The following is a 15,024-nucleotide window of genomic DNA, read 5'->3' as shown; positions in this document are numbered from 1 at the left end:
CAATAGTAGTGCCCTATTTCATTTTATACACCATAGTAGTGCTTTAGTTCATTTTTTTTGCAGTATAGTAGTGTCCTACTTGCCTTTACACCACATGGTGCTCATAATTCATATTAATGTATGACACATACTTTCTAGGACAGTCCTAATCTCAGAGATCATTCCCTGCTCACTTCACAGACGCTGTAATTAATGAGAAGCTTACCATCACAGAATGCTGGGCTCATTGATTAGCTCAGCTGTGCCCGTAAGTAAAAATATGAACACAGTAAATGGGTCACCTATATGAGCACAGATGAGTCCCTTTTTTTTGGGCAGGAAATAGTACACACCCAATTGCTTAGCAGTCAATCCCGGGAACTTGATAGACAACTATATGAGTTTGTTTTGGTGTGCCATAAGATTCTCAGTCCCATAGCTTCAGCATCCACTGCACCTCCTATAGGTGAAGTATTTGTTGTATGAATTTATTATGTTTCAGCTCCACCTAGTGGTCAGCCTTATATGAGTTAGTTTGACCCTCATAAGCTTCCACTGAAGCCTAACCACTGACCCTTATAAGCTCCACTGAAGCCTAAACCAAAATATCTACAGTACAGCATTTTTCAGTAATTCTGTTTTAGTTAGTCAAGGGTTAATACAACAGCAAGCCAATGACTTAAAATATACCTCCAGTTTATGTCAGAACTACCTTTGATCAAAAGAATAAGCAAGGCTAGCTCTACCACTAGGCAGCTTTAGGCAGCTGCCTAGGGGTGCCGGCCCCTGGAGGGTGTCACTGAAATTCATCTAGCAAAAAACTGAAGGACAACTCTGTATGCAGTCTCCTCCTATTACACTGTGCTTGCTGCCGCTGTGGGTTTAATAAGGTGCTGCTGCCGCTAGGCGCATGGGAGGCGGATGTAACTAAGGCTCATGAGAGGCACCCCCATTGCCACTCTTGCACCTCCTCCAGGCTCCTGGATCTCAGATCTCCAGCAGTAAGCAGCACCTGACTACATATCTACACCCAGCAGTGTCGATGTGATGCTGCTGCCACCTGTAAGAGAAACCATGACAGTATATATGGAGGAGGGGGTCAGTAATGAACTTACAGATGGGGGATAGAACACAAAAAAGAGTATACAAATATATGTATTCATGTATATATACACATACAATTAAAGGGATGTAGTTGGCATCCCAGCGGACAGATTGTCAGTGTTCAGAATACCATCACACTTTAAAAAGTCCCTTTTCTCTGTATATGTATAATATTGCAATTCACCCCAGGCCACCTGCATCTCCCCTCCGGGAGGTGGTGGTGGTGATGGGGGTTGCAGGTTATTGGGCGCTAGGCTGAAGCTTTGCCTAGGGTGCAGAGATACCTTGCACAGGCCCTGAAAACAAGATGGTATGCTTTAATTTAGGGAATGGCCATCAAAGTCTCAACTAACATTGTTATAGTTTGTGATGAAATGGTCAGAAGGTGCAAAACAACCTGCAAGAGCAAAACATTTGTGGGATCTTCTGGAACAGTGTTGGAAAGAACTTTACAAGCAATATTTGATTTCTATATTAGAATGAATGTTAAAAGGTGGCTACGTTGTTTAACAATATGATTTGATGACTTCTTGTTTTATAGTATCTACTATAGTTTGTTTATTCTATGCTTTAATTTAAGACCACAACTAGACATTAAACCACGTAAGAAAAACTAACTAAGGTTAGGCTATGGTGCTTATAGGGTACGTCTCTAGAGATGCTGCTATAATAGGAATAATCAATTCCTGATGAACATACACAGACATAAGATAAGGAAGCAGTGCATGTTCACAAATAAATGTAAATAATGGATTGTCTGAATAAAAGATCCTTGTGTTTTTTAATATACAATTTTAAAACTCACAATAATATATAAAAATAGATAAATACCAACACAGCATATAATACACTTGCATATACTTAGGCTTGTTCCTATATTACTTCTGGGTTGCAGTTGAAAGAGTTTGATAGAGTTCAATGACCTCTTAAATATAAGGCACAGTTCATCAAGGGAGGTTTACCACAGTGGTCACCGTTGGAGGAAGGATCCTGCATTATGTCTACAGTTCCAAAAGGCAGTGTGTCCTCACTAAGTATACAGTGTTCTGAGGTTTTCTGGCCAAAATTGCAGAGGTAATGAATGTTTTTGGAAATAAACTTCTTGCAAAGTGCAGAAATTGGTCTTAGCACTTGTCTGTAGTTATTAATGCAGCTTGGTGGGTGTGAGCAAACTCTGACGCATTTCACTGTATTGATGCAGCTTTTTCAAAGGTGATGTGCTATGCCGCTTAACCAGATTTATATACCCTTCTAAATAAGGTAATCAATTAGCATTCAATTAACACATCATTCACACAATATGATAGGCATTTAAATACAAATTCTAGAATTAGTAAGCTACATAAATTTAAACAAAAATGGTAAAAAATATTATATACAGAAACATGTGGGCACATTGAATTAAGTGCAACTGATAAACCTTCTACTTCATTTGCAAACCTTTAGGACTTTCTTGCACATTGAAACTCAAGCATCCAGAACTTTTCCTATGTGCCCATTCAGCAGGATGTAGTTGGCCTCTCGATGCTCAGAATGCCAGTAGGCAGGAGACCAGAGAATCAGAATCTTGATGCCATAATCCTGATGCTGGAATCTTGACAGCCAACATTTGGGACATAAGTATGCCATGGAGGGTTAGGGTTAGGCTGCGGGTGTTGGGGTTAGGCACTAGGAGGAGGGTTATGGTTAGGCTGCAGGAAGGGAGGGTTAGGGTTAGGCTGCAGGAAGGGAGCATTAGGGCCAGGCTGCAAGAAGGGAGGGTTAGGGTTGGGGGGGAGAGAGTTAGCATACTTATCAACCAGGTGTTGTAATTCTGGGCGTCCAGATGCTGCGGTCTATTATGTGACCACCGGCATTCTAAGTGCAAGGTGGTCCTGTACATAACCCCTTTCATCCGTATGTTTCTGCTGTTACATACACTACTATAAAAAGTAGTGATGAGCGGGTTCGGTTCCTCGGAATCCGAACCCCCCCCAAACTTCACCCATTTTACACGGTTCCGAGGCAGACTCGAATCTTCCCGCCTTGCTCGGTTAACCCGAGCGCATCCGAACGTCATCATCCTGCTGTCGGATTCTCGCGAGATTAGTATTCTATATAAGGAGCCGCGCGTCGCCGCCATTTTCACTCGTGCATTGGAGATGATAGGGAGAGGACGTGTGCAGCGTTCTCTCAGTTGTGTTCAGTGTGCTGCAAATATCTGTGCTCAGTGTGCAGCAAATATCTGTGCTCAGTGTGCTTGCAAATATCTGTGCTCAGTGTGCTGAAAATATCTACGTTCTCTGCCTGAAAAACGCTCCATATCTGTGCTGCATTGTAGTATATAGTAGGAGGACAGTGCAGAATTTTGGTAACCAGTGACCACCAGTATTATATCAGTATAGTACAGTAGTCTACTGCTCTACCTACCTCTGTGTCGTCAAGTATACTATCCATCCATACCTGTGGTGCATATTAGTTGTTGTGCGCAGTATATATAGTAGGAGGACAGTGCATAATTTTGCTGACAACCAGTATATAATATATAGCAGTACGGTACAGTAGTCCACTGCACTACCTACCTTTGTGTCGTCAAGTATACTATCCATCCATACCTGTGGTGCATTTAAGTTTTGTGCAGTAGTAGGAGGACAGTGCAGAATGTTGATGACCACCAGTATATAATATATACCAGTACGCTACAGTAGGCCACTGCTCTACCTACCTCTGTGTCGTCAAGTATACGATCCATCCATACCTGTGGTGCATTTTAGTTGTGCGCATTATATATAGTAGGAGGACAGTGCATAATTTTGCTGACCACCAGTATATAATATAGAGCAGTACGGTACAGTAGTCCACTGCTCTACCTACCTCTGTGTCATCAAGTATACTATCCATCCATACCTGTGGTGCATTTTTGTTGTTGTGCGCAGTATATATAGTAGGAAGACAGTGCCTAATTTTGCTGACCACCAGTATATAATATACAGCAGTATGGTACAGTAGTCCACTGCTCTACCTACCTCTGTGTCGTCAAGTATACTATCCATCCATACCTGTGGTGCATTAAAGTTTTGCGCAGTATATATAGTAGGAGGACAGTGCATAATTTTGCTGACCAGCAGTATATAATATATAGCAGTACGGTACAGTAGTCCACTGCTCTACCTACCTCTGTGTCGTCAAGTATCCATCCATACCTGTGGTGCATTCAAGTTTTGTGCAATATATATAGTAGGAGGACAGTGCAGAATTTTGTGCAGAATTTTGCTGACCACCAGTATATAATATATAGCAGTACGGTACAGTAGGCCATTGCTGTTGATATATTACTGGCATATAATTCCACACATTAAAAAATGGAGAACAAAAATGTGGAGGGTAAAATAGTGAAAGATCAAGATCCACTTCCACCTCGTGCTGAAGCTGCTGCCACTAGTCATGGCCGAGACGTTGAAATGCCATCAACGTCGTCTGCCAAGGCCGATGCCCAATGTCATAGTAGAGAGCATGTAAAATCCAAAAAACAAAAGTTCAGTAAAATGACCCAAAAATCAAAATTAAAAGCGTCTGATTAGAAGCGTAAACTTGCCAATATGCAATTTACGACACGGAGTGGCAAGGAACGGCTGAGGCCCTGGCCTATGTTCATGGCTAGTGGTTCAGATTCACATGAGGATGGAAGCACTCATCCTCTCATTAGAAAACTGCAGTGCCACTTCTAGATGGGCCAGGTGTTTGTGTCGGCCACTTGGGTCGCTTAGCTTAGCCATCCAGCGACCTTGGTGCACCTCTTTTTTTGTTTGAATCATGTGCTGTTTGGGGACTATTTTTTAAATCTGCCATCCTGTCTGACACTGCAGTGCCACTCCTAGATGGGCCAGGTGTTTGTGTCGGCCACTTGGGTTGCTTAGCTTAGTCGCACAGCGACCTTGGTGCACCTCTTTTTTTCTTTGCATCATGTGCTGTTTGGGTACTATTTTTTGAAGTGCCATCCTGTTTGACACTGCAGTGCCACTCCTAGATGGGCCAGGTGTTTGTGTCGGCCACTTGGGTCGCTTAGCTTACTCATTCAGCGAACTCGGTGCAAATTTTAGGACTTAAAATAATATTGTGAGGTGTTCAGAATAGACTGGAAATGAGTGAAATTATGGTTATTGAGGTTAATAATACTATGGGATCAAAATGACCCCCAAATTCTATGATTTAAGCTGTTTTTGAGGGTTTTTTTGTAAAAAAAAAACACCCGAATCCAAAACACACCCGAATCCGACAAAAAAATTTCAGGGAGGTTTTGCCAAAATGCGTCCGAATCCAAAACACAGCCATGGAACCGAATCCAAAACCAAAACACAAAACCCGAAAAATGTCCGGTGCACATCACTAATAAAAAGTTAAATATATATACACAATATAAGTCAGTAGAAAACGTCACTCAAGAAATAGTACAACTATTGTATACTCAGAGGCTTTGCAAAAAGATGTACAAAATGTGTCCCAAGTTTACATACAATACATTAACATTTCAGTGCCCAGTGCACCGCCATCAGGAGAGAAAATATCATATAAGCAAAGTGACACGTGTATGTACATTTTTTCCTGACGACGATGCACTGGGCACTGAAACTACATCTATGTAAACTTGGAACACATTTTTTACATTCTTTTGCATAGCCTCTGAGTGCTGTATATATATATATATATATATATACACACAACATATATACAGTATTTATATATTTATATAACTATATGAGACTTTAAGAATGTGGATAACTCTCTAATAATATTTGAATTGTCAGGCACATTAATAAACAATGTGATGTTTTTTCTTCTGATTTTATTTAGGGAAAGCCATTTTAACCATAGAAATATGTATAATACAATTAACTAAGGATTTAATACTTTCACTTATCTCCCTTTAGGTTTCTTTTTTAAACTAATCTGTGCATTTATATTTCACAAAGCTTGATTTTGTTATGAATAATTTAATTCAATATGATTTCACAAAGCAAATGGGGACTATTGACTCATTCCCAAACGAAGACTTCATTTTAGTCTTATTGAACATGGATATATACTTTTCTTTTATTCATCAAACTGTTCTTGTTTGAGCTTTACATGCTAAACTATGTATCATATGCCTTAGGTCTTGTTCATCTGTAGATATTCTAGCACAAAGTTAAAGGAAAATTATAGTACATGAGCCCTCATTCCAAGTTGATCGCTAGCTGCTTTCGGTCGCAGCGTGGTGATTAGGTGAAAAAGCGGCATTTCTGCGCATGTGTACGGGCTGCAGTACGCACGCGCGAAGTACTGTCACACAAAACTATGCAGTTTTACACAAGGTCGAGCAACGCTTTTCTGTCGCTGTGTTGATCAGTGAATGATTGACAGGAAGTGGGTGTTTCTGGGTGGTAACTTGCCGTTTTCCAGTAGTGTGCTAAAAAAACGCAGGTGTGTCAGGTAAAAACGCAGGTGTGCCTGGGGAAAAGGGGGAGTGGCTGGCCGAACGCAGGGCGTCAAAGCAGGAACTACACTGATTGAGGTGATCGCAAGGAAGGAGTAGGTCTGGAGCTGCTCATAAACTGCATGAAAACTTTTATGCGCAGTTCTGCTAACCAGTTCTGCTAAGCTAAGATACACTCCCAGAGGGCGGCAGCCTAGCGTGTGCACTGCTGCTAAAAGCAGCTAGCGAGTGATCAACTCGGAATGAGGGCCATTGGTCTGTTTGGGTGATACATTTCTTAAATATATTTTATTGGCTTAGTTTTAGGAATATGTATTTTGAACTTTAATAATACAATGTTAATGTGATAAATAAACTTATTAGATAGCTTATTTCAGAATATGTGCTTTCCTAAAACATTCTGTTCTGGAAGTTGTTGCATGTTAAAGACAAATAAGGTTTTGCCATATTTATCTGAATTTTGTAACTCAGGGTTTGATTCCAAGTTGGGAATAAAGGGGGTCATTCCGAGTTGACCACTCGCTGGCTAGTTTTAGCAGCCGTGCAAACGCTATGCCGCCGCCCACTGGGGAGTGTATTTTAGCTTAGCAGAAGTGCAAACGCATGTGCAGCCGAGCTCTGCAAAAACAGTTTGTGCAGTTTCAGAGTAGCTCTGAACCTACTTAGCGCTTGCAATCACTTCAGTCTATATGTGTCCGGATTTGATGTCATACACCCACCCAGCGAACGCCCAGCCACGCATGCATTTTTTCAGACATGCCTGCATTTGCAAACACTCCCTGAAAATGGTCATTTGACACCCAGGAACACCCAGGAAGATTCCTGTCAATCTTCTTGCAGCCGTCAGTGCGAATGAAACCTTCGCTAGAACCTGTGTACAACCACAACGGGCTTTGTACCCGTACGTCACGCGTGCGCATTGCGGAGCATATGCATGCGCAGAAATGCCAATTTTTAGCCTGATCGCTGCGCTGCGAACAACGGCAGCTAGCGATCAACTCGGAATGACCCCCAAAGTCAGAAAGAGCAATTAACTCCCTACCTGGACTATGCATGGTGTGCAAATACTTACATTGTTTTTGCATGTGGGACTGGCTGCTTTTGAATGTAACCCACAAAATCTTCCCAATCTGCTGTGCAACATGGTTTTACCGCAGTTACTTGCTCTTTCTTATTTATTCCCAAAGCAGAATCAAGTGCTAAGAACACTATTTTTAGACTATCGTTTTCATTTATGGCATTTGAAAGTCAGTTGACAGTCCCCACTCATCTTAATAAATGTAAATATACATAGAAATGTAATAGAGGCAAATTACTTAAAACATACATCACTCAATTACTTGCTAATTATAAACATAATCTGAATTAAAAACTGCGCTCAAAGGAAACCATAATCTTGAATGTGCTTTATAATGCCTACTAAGTTTCAGTTTGACATGATGGTATAAATAATACTACATAAAATTTAGAAAAACCATTACTAGTACCCCAAATTCCCCCCTGAATCCATTTATAATATGGTGATTATTTAAAGGTGCATTTAAATGGATAACCATTTATATTTACTGTATATAAATAGACTAATTTTAATAAAGCAAAAATGGAGTATAATAAGCGCTCAGTCCCGTTCCAACATAAATGTCCAAATAAAACCTTTTCAGGACGTATCTTTTAAAATCGATGGACCACTTGTGCAGAATATGTCAACTTCTGTTCATCACTCCATAAGATTCCTTTCAATGGGGAATATACCTCAAAAAAAGACCAAATGAAGATAGCATAGTGTAGTATGTCTGGAATGGGATAACGATACCAATGTGGATATAGAAGGATCAATGTTATGAAAGGTCTGCATACCAAAACTCACACTATAGAAAGGTGAATCACTCCCATAAAGGTATCTTTAGCCACCAGTCGCCAATTGTGTAGATAGACCAATCGTGCACACACCTTCACAAAACGATCCCTATGATGGGACGTACCGTACTCACATAACACATAGCAGTTGAACTCTCATAGCGGTTTCTTTATTTCATCCTCCAACCATGTGCCGCTCGTTGGAGGTAGTGATATTAGCACTTACTCTCTCAAATGAATGCACACCAAAAAAAACATGAACCGAAAGAGGAACTTTAAAAATGCTTCAAAATTTATTACAAAAAGAAAATATATAAAAACAACCATGGGATAAAAGACATATGATGGAACAAGGGTATACCTGAATGGCAAAAATGGCAGTGTATAGGCCTGACAGCGAATGCCCAGACGTCTGATCACGGATGTGAAAAGTAGCATTCAGTAGTGCTCCTGAACCAACATGTTTCGACTATTTTGTTAAGTCTTTTTCAAGGTTAGAGAGCACTACTGAATGGAGCAACGTTTATCCCCTATTGACTCAACGCCGCTACAGGACGCGACATGCACGCGACCGGTTACTTCCTGTATCACTCCATTTCCGCCAATCATGACCGGATGTGGATAATGGAGTAAATTAATCCTCATTAACCTATACCTCTAAGTATAACTCCCCATTTATGGGCATGAGATGTAAAGGCCGCTCTGTAAACAGCTGTCCCGAGCTATCTGATCAACCCGCACATATGTTTTTGACTCCGCTATTCCGTACAACAGCCGTTCCGCCAACCAATATGTAACTTCCGCCAACCAAACTGAGAACAATTATAAATAGAGGTGCAATATGCCATAAACACACCAGAAATATATTAGGACACTATGCTATCTTCATTTGGTCTTTTTTTGAGGTATATTCCCCATTGAAAGGAATCTTATGGAGTGATGAACAGAAGTTGACATATTCTGCACAAGTGGTCCATCGATTTTAAAAGATACATCCTGAAAAGGTTTTATTTGGACATTTATGTTGGAACGGGACTGAGCGCTTATTATACTCCATTTTTGTTTTATTGTGTCTGTATTGCCAGGAATTTGGTGGTCCCTTTGTGTGTACAGTATATAGCTGCGTAAGTCCTTTATTTTTGTGCCTTGGGACAGTTCATTTTTTGTATTTCAAATAGACTAATTTAATCACCAACTACAGTTAGCTCATGCTTACTTGTAATAGTTGTTTTGCAATTTTTATTCCATTTAATATTTTTCCATTTAGTCAAATATTGTTTATTGAAATATATGTATATCACATAGACAATATTAAACTGAATTACAACATGCAATTTCTCCATAAACACTCATAACTCAGCATTTGTCATTTCCAATTTTTCTAAAAATATAATGAAGAGACAATATTATTGGTATAACAAAAACATACATGGAATATTGTAAAAATAAAAATGGTGTAATACAGTGGTTCCCAAACTAATCTGGATCACGGTGGCCTGGAGTGTCAGAAGTTTTTTCATGGCACCCCTAGGATAAAAGTTTCTTACTGAGAAATTTAGAAATAAATATTAAATGAAGTAAATTGTGTTTATATGAAACATAGAAACATAGAAACATAGAATTTGTCGGCAGATAAGAACCACTTGGCCCATCTAGTCTGCCCCTTTTTTTTATTTTTTTTACATTATTTTTATCTCTAACCTTATTTGATCCTTATTTATTTGTAAGGATATCCTTATGTCTATCCCATGCATGTTTAAATTGCCTGATGGGAGGCTATTCCACTTGTCCACTACCCTTTCTGTGAAATAAATTTTCCGCAAATTTCCCCTGACCCTCCTCCCCTCCAGCCTCAGTGCATGTCCTTGTGTCCTATTGCTTCTCTTCATTTAGAGAATGTTTCCCTCCTGGACTTTGTTAAAACCCTTGATATATTTGAAAGTTTCTATCATGTCCCCCCTTTCCCTTCTCTGCTCCAAACTATACATATTGAGATTTCTTAGTCTATCTGGGTATGTTTTGTGATGTAGGCCATGCACCATTTTAGTTGCCCTCCTTTGTACAGTTTCTAATGTATTAATATCCTTTTGAAGATATGGCCCCCAGAACTGAATACAGTATTCTAGATGAGGCCGTACCAATGACCTATACAGTGGCATTATTACTTCTTTCTTTCTGCTGCTGATTCCTCTCCCAATGCAGCCAAGCATCTGACTAGCCTTCCTCATTGCCTTGTTACATTGCTTACCTGCCTTTAAGTCATCTGAAATAGTGACTCCTAGATCCCTTTCCTCCTCAGTAGTATGCCTTCCTTAAGTTCAGCTATGTGGTGAGAGACAGGATGTGCTTCTGTTTGTCCACATATATTATGATTAGCAGCCACCAGCACTGGTTTTGCTTATTACATTGGTCATAAATAATTTGAATTGGTCCAAAACCACCAATCTGAGGCACCTCTGCAAGTGTCCTGAGGCACCTTAGGGTGCCACGGCACACAGTTTGAGAACCACTGATGTAATAGAAAAACTGGAGGCTACAGGTACTGTATGGGCAGAGTTAATGGCAGAGATGGTGCATTAGGAGCTATAAATGGTTGCCTAGTTAATTGAATATGTTTCCAAAATCCTTTGCCGATTTACTAGCCAATGCAGAGTTGAATGCAAGTATGCCATAAACACACCAATATTGCTAGCATGGAAAAAAATAGGATAGTCATCATCAGCAGTGTGTACTTGCACCAGTCGTATGTTTGGCATAAGAGATCCAACTGAAACAGGCATATCTAGGCATATACTGTAGTTGAAGTTTTGAGGTCAACACCATGGGTTGGATATGATTTGTCAACAGTTATCACATCGACATTCATCATGATAACATGAGAATGATGACATGGTCACACTGTTGACATAATCAGCATGTTATGCAAAGAATATGAAAGAAAAACCCTTTTCTGGTGCACTCTTTAGAAAAAGACATTTAAGATTGAGAACATTTTAATTTAATGTTTATTAAGACTTTTAAAATACAGATCCCCTAATAAACATATAACAATTAAATACAAATTATATCTGTCATTTATATCTTAATCAAATATGTCAGAAAAATAATTGTATGTATTTTCTATCAATATTTTTATATCTTGATCAAATATATCATAATTTAATCCAAAACTGAATAATTTGCAGTGAGAACAAGTATGTGTCCTGCTAAGGACTAAGCCACAGTGCACCCCTGTGGTTAAACTGATGAAGTGTTTTTATGTTCGGTAAAATCCTGAGCTGGTCAATATGTTTACCCACAAAAAAAAGATGGAGAGTATTTTCTTGACTTATACTAATTTAGTGGATTTAACTCCATACTCTAAACCAATCCATTAAGGTGATGGAAAATATTGGTCAGAGTTTAAACCAAATATTTGAGAGAAAAAACAAGGTTTAGGTTAGAAGTTAATCTGCTTTCAACATTAGACTGGAATGCTCCATTGACCCACAACCTACTACACCGGGTATTCCCTGGGGGTCTCCCTCCAGATACTGGCCTGGCCCTACACTTTATCGCTACCAAGATCCGACGAGATTGGGCACATTCAGTGTGGTTTGGTAGTAGATTATATTAATACTATTTCCTGAATTTCCTGATTAGAGTTCACGGAAAAGTAGATAAAGGGAACTAGATAGGTAAATGGGTGTTGAGAAAGACTGAAGAAAAACAAGATGGATCTGCTTTTGGTCTTAGGAAGTAGGATAACATTGTTGAAAAACTGTCACAAGGATGAGGATAATTTTACTGCATCACCAATGAGAGTCCATGAAATGCAAAGTAAAATTCAGAGATTGTTAGTATAGAGTTATTCCAAAAAATAACAACAATGCAAAGTATCTAACAATTCCTTTTAGGTAGCTGTGTCACTTTACGAAATAAATAGGTGAGAACTACTGTATGCGGATATTGCTAGTCTGAAGCCATTTTTCAGAAATAAACACAATACAAAAAAAGAGAAGCCATGGAAAAGGTAAAAGTACTGGTGTGCCACAATGGGAGTCATTCCGAGTTGATCGCTCGCAGTTTTTAGCAGCCATGCAAACGCTATGCCGCCGCCCACTGGGAGTGTATTTTAGCTTAGCAGAAGTGTGAACGGATGTATTGCAGAGCGGCTACAAAGATTTTTTGTGCAGTTTTAGAGTAGCTCAAAACCTACTCAGCGCTTGTGATCACTTCAGACTGTTCAGTTCCTATTTTGACGTCACAAACCCGCCCAGCGTTCACCCAGCCACGCCTGCATTTTTCCTGGCACGCCTGCATTTTTACGAACACTCCCTGAAAACAGTCAGTTGACACCCAGAAATTCCCACTTCATGTCAATCACTCTGCGGCCACCAGTGCGACTGAAATGCTTCGCTAGTCCCTGTGCAAAACTACATCATTTGTTGTGACTGAACGATGCTCATGAGCATTGCTCTGCATACGCATGTGCAGAACTGCTGGTTTTTAGCCTGATCACTGCGAGCAAATGCAGCTAGCCATCAACTCGGAATGACCACCAATGTCTGGTTTAGGGAAATCAGCAAATATACGTTAAACCATACAAATTGCAGTAACACTGTTTAAATTCCTTTATATGAAGCAGTGTCACTTGTGGAATAAATGACAAAATCTCTAATCCCTTTAAGCACTTCATTACATTACCCAGCAGCTGGCAATGAACCTTAACTCAGTCACCATTTAGATACATACTGCCTGGATGTGGAAATATAGGTTACAGGACCAGTTGTGCCGAGTGTTTAAATTATCTGCTACCTGATACAAATATACAGGAGCGGAGGAAGGACAGATTTTACCAGTCACGGCTGCTGCTGTTGTCAATGAACAGTGTCGCCTTTCATCATGTCTACATGGGTTATGTCAACATGATTAACTTCCAACAAATGTTCCATCGTGGTCTAACAGTATCTCACTTGATCCTGGTGGCTCAAGTGTCTTTATCCAGTTCCAGATGGTCATGTGAGGGTAAGTACCAGTGGCAGTGCCTCCATAGTGGTGTTCCAGAGACTATTTTCCCCACTATCCCTAGTACTAATCCTTAACACTATTTCTTACCCTGCCCCTAGTGCCTATCCCTAGACCCCTTGCTAACCTAAACCTTTCCCTGCAGCCTAACCCTAAACCTCCAGCCTGCAGTCTAAACCTAACTGTTGGCATCTTCAGACTGTCAACATTTCACATCAAAACAGTTCAGCTGTTGACATTGTCAGCATGGCAATGTTCTGAGGATGTTGACATGGTGCCTGTTGAAAGTTTGAACCATGATGACATTCTAATGTTGACATTTTTGTGTTAATACAGGTTGAGTCTCCCTTATCCAAAATGCTTTGGACCAGAGGTATTTTGGATATGGGATTTTTCCGTATTTTGGAATAATTGCATACCATAATGAGATATCATGGTGATGGGGCCTAAATCTAAGCACAGAATGCATTTATGTTACATATACACCTTATACACACAGCCTGAAGGTAATTTTAGCCAATATTTTTTATAATTTTGTGCATTAAACAAAGTGTGTGTACATTCACACAATTCATTTATGTTTCATATACACCTTATACACACAGCCTGAAGGTCATTTAATATAATATTTTTAATAACTTTGTGCATTAAACAAAGTTTGTGTACATTGAGCCATCAAAAAACAAAGGTTTCACAATCTCACTCTCGCTCAAAAAAGTCCGTATTTCGGAATATTCCGTATTTCGGAATATTTGGATATGGGATACTCAACCTGTATTACAAATGTCAACATACTGTAGTTTCTGTTGACCTTCTGACCAGATACCCACATCACTCCTACATCAAATTTCCACCCTTTGTGAGAAATAAGGGAATCCACTTAGGGTAGAAATCAGGAAGATGAATAATGGGGCAGGTGGACTGATAATATCAATAACTATATTCCAACCGTATCGCAATTGTTAATTTTTCATTTATTTCTCCAATTCAAAGCAGGTGACATTTCAGATAAAACATTCAATAATTCATAAAGGAAACAATATCAATATTTGAATACTGTGATCATTACATCAAATTATTTTAGCACTTATATCCTTCAGCTGTCTTTCCATAGACAGAGTTCCACATACTGTATATTACAATGGTGTACTAAGATGTAGCATTGAGAACTAATGTCAACTCCCATAGGTTACCTCCTGTCCTCAGCTTCTCCCTAAGCATTCAGCTGGTGTTATTGCTCTGTTACACACCTAAAGACACCCCGCATATACAGTAGCATACAGTCCAACAATAATTATATTTTTAATTGAAAAATTGGCATAATACTGAAATGGGTAGATGGGTGTAATCTTGTGCTATTAGTAATTTAAAAATGTTTGGAAATAAACCAAAAAAACAATAGATGAAAGGTAAGAATATAAATGTCAAATATGCATAAAAGGAATGCATAATGGAAGGACAATATTTTGGAGTCTCAATTAATATGGTCAAAAGCTTATTCAGAATAAAGTATGAGGAGTATAGCAGGCACCTGATTATGTTAAATATACATAAATATTCAATAATATATTGACATGTACCTGATATTATCTGGGGGCTGTATGCCAGGTATAATATAAAACCTA

The 15,024-nt window shown here is 39.4% G+C and overlaps 1 protein-coding gene and 1 pseudogene across 1 annotated transcript in view; one reads left to right on the top strand and one right to left on the bottom strand.

Moving 5' to 3' along the window:
• CSMD1 (CUB and Sushi multiple domains 1) overlaps positions 1–15,024 on the top strand; it is a 2,470,978-nt gene that overhangs the window by 1,530,532 nt on the left and 925,422 nt on the right.
• Positions 11,883–12,000, bottom strand: LOC134912874 (5S ribosomal RNA; annotated as a pseudogene).

The sequence above is a fragment of the Pseudophryne corroboree genome, chromosome 4 (assembly GCF_028390025.1).
Source record: "Pseudophryne corroboree isolate aPseCor3 chromosome 4, aPseCor3.hap2, whole genome shotgun sequence".
NCBI lineage: Eukaryota > Metazoa > Chordata > Amphibia > Anura > Myobatrachidae > Pseudophryne > Pseudophryne corroboree.
This window is presented reverse-complemented; position numbering and strand designations above follow the sequence as displayed.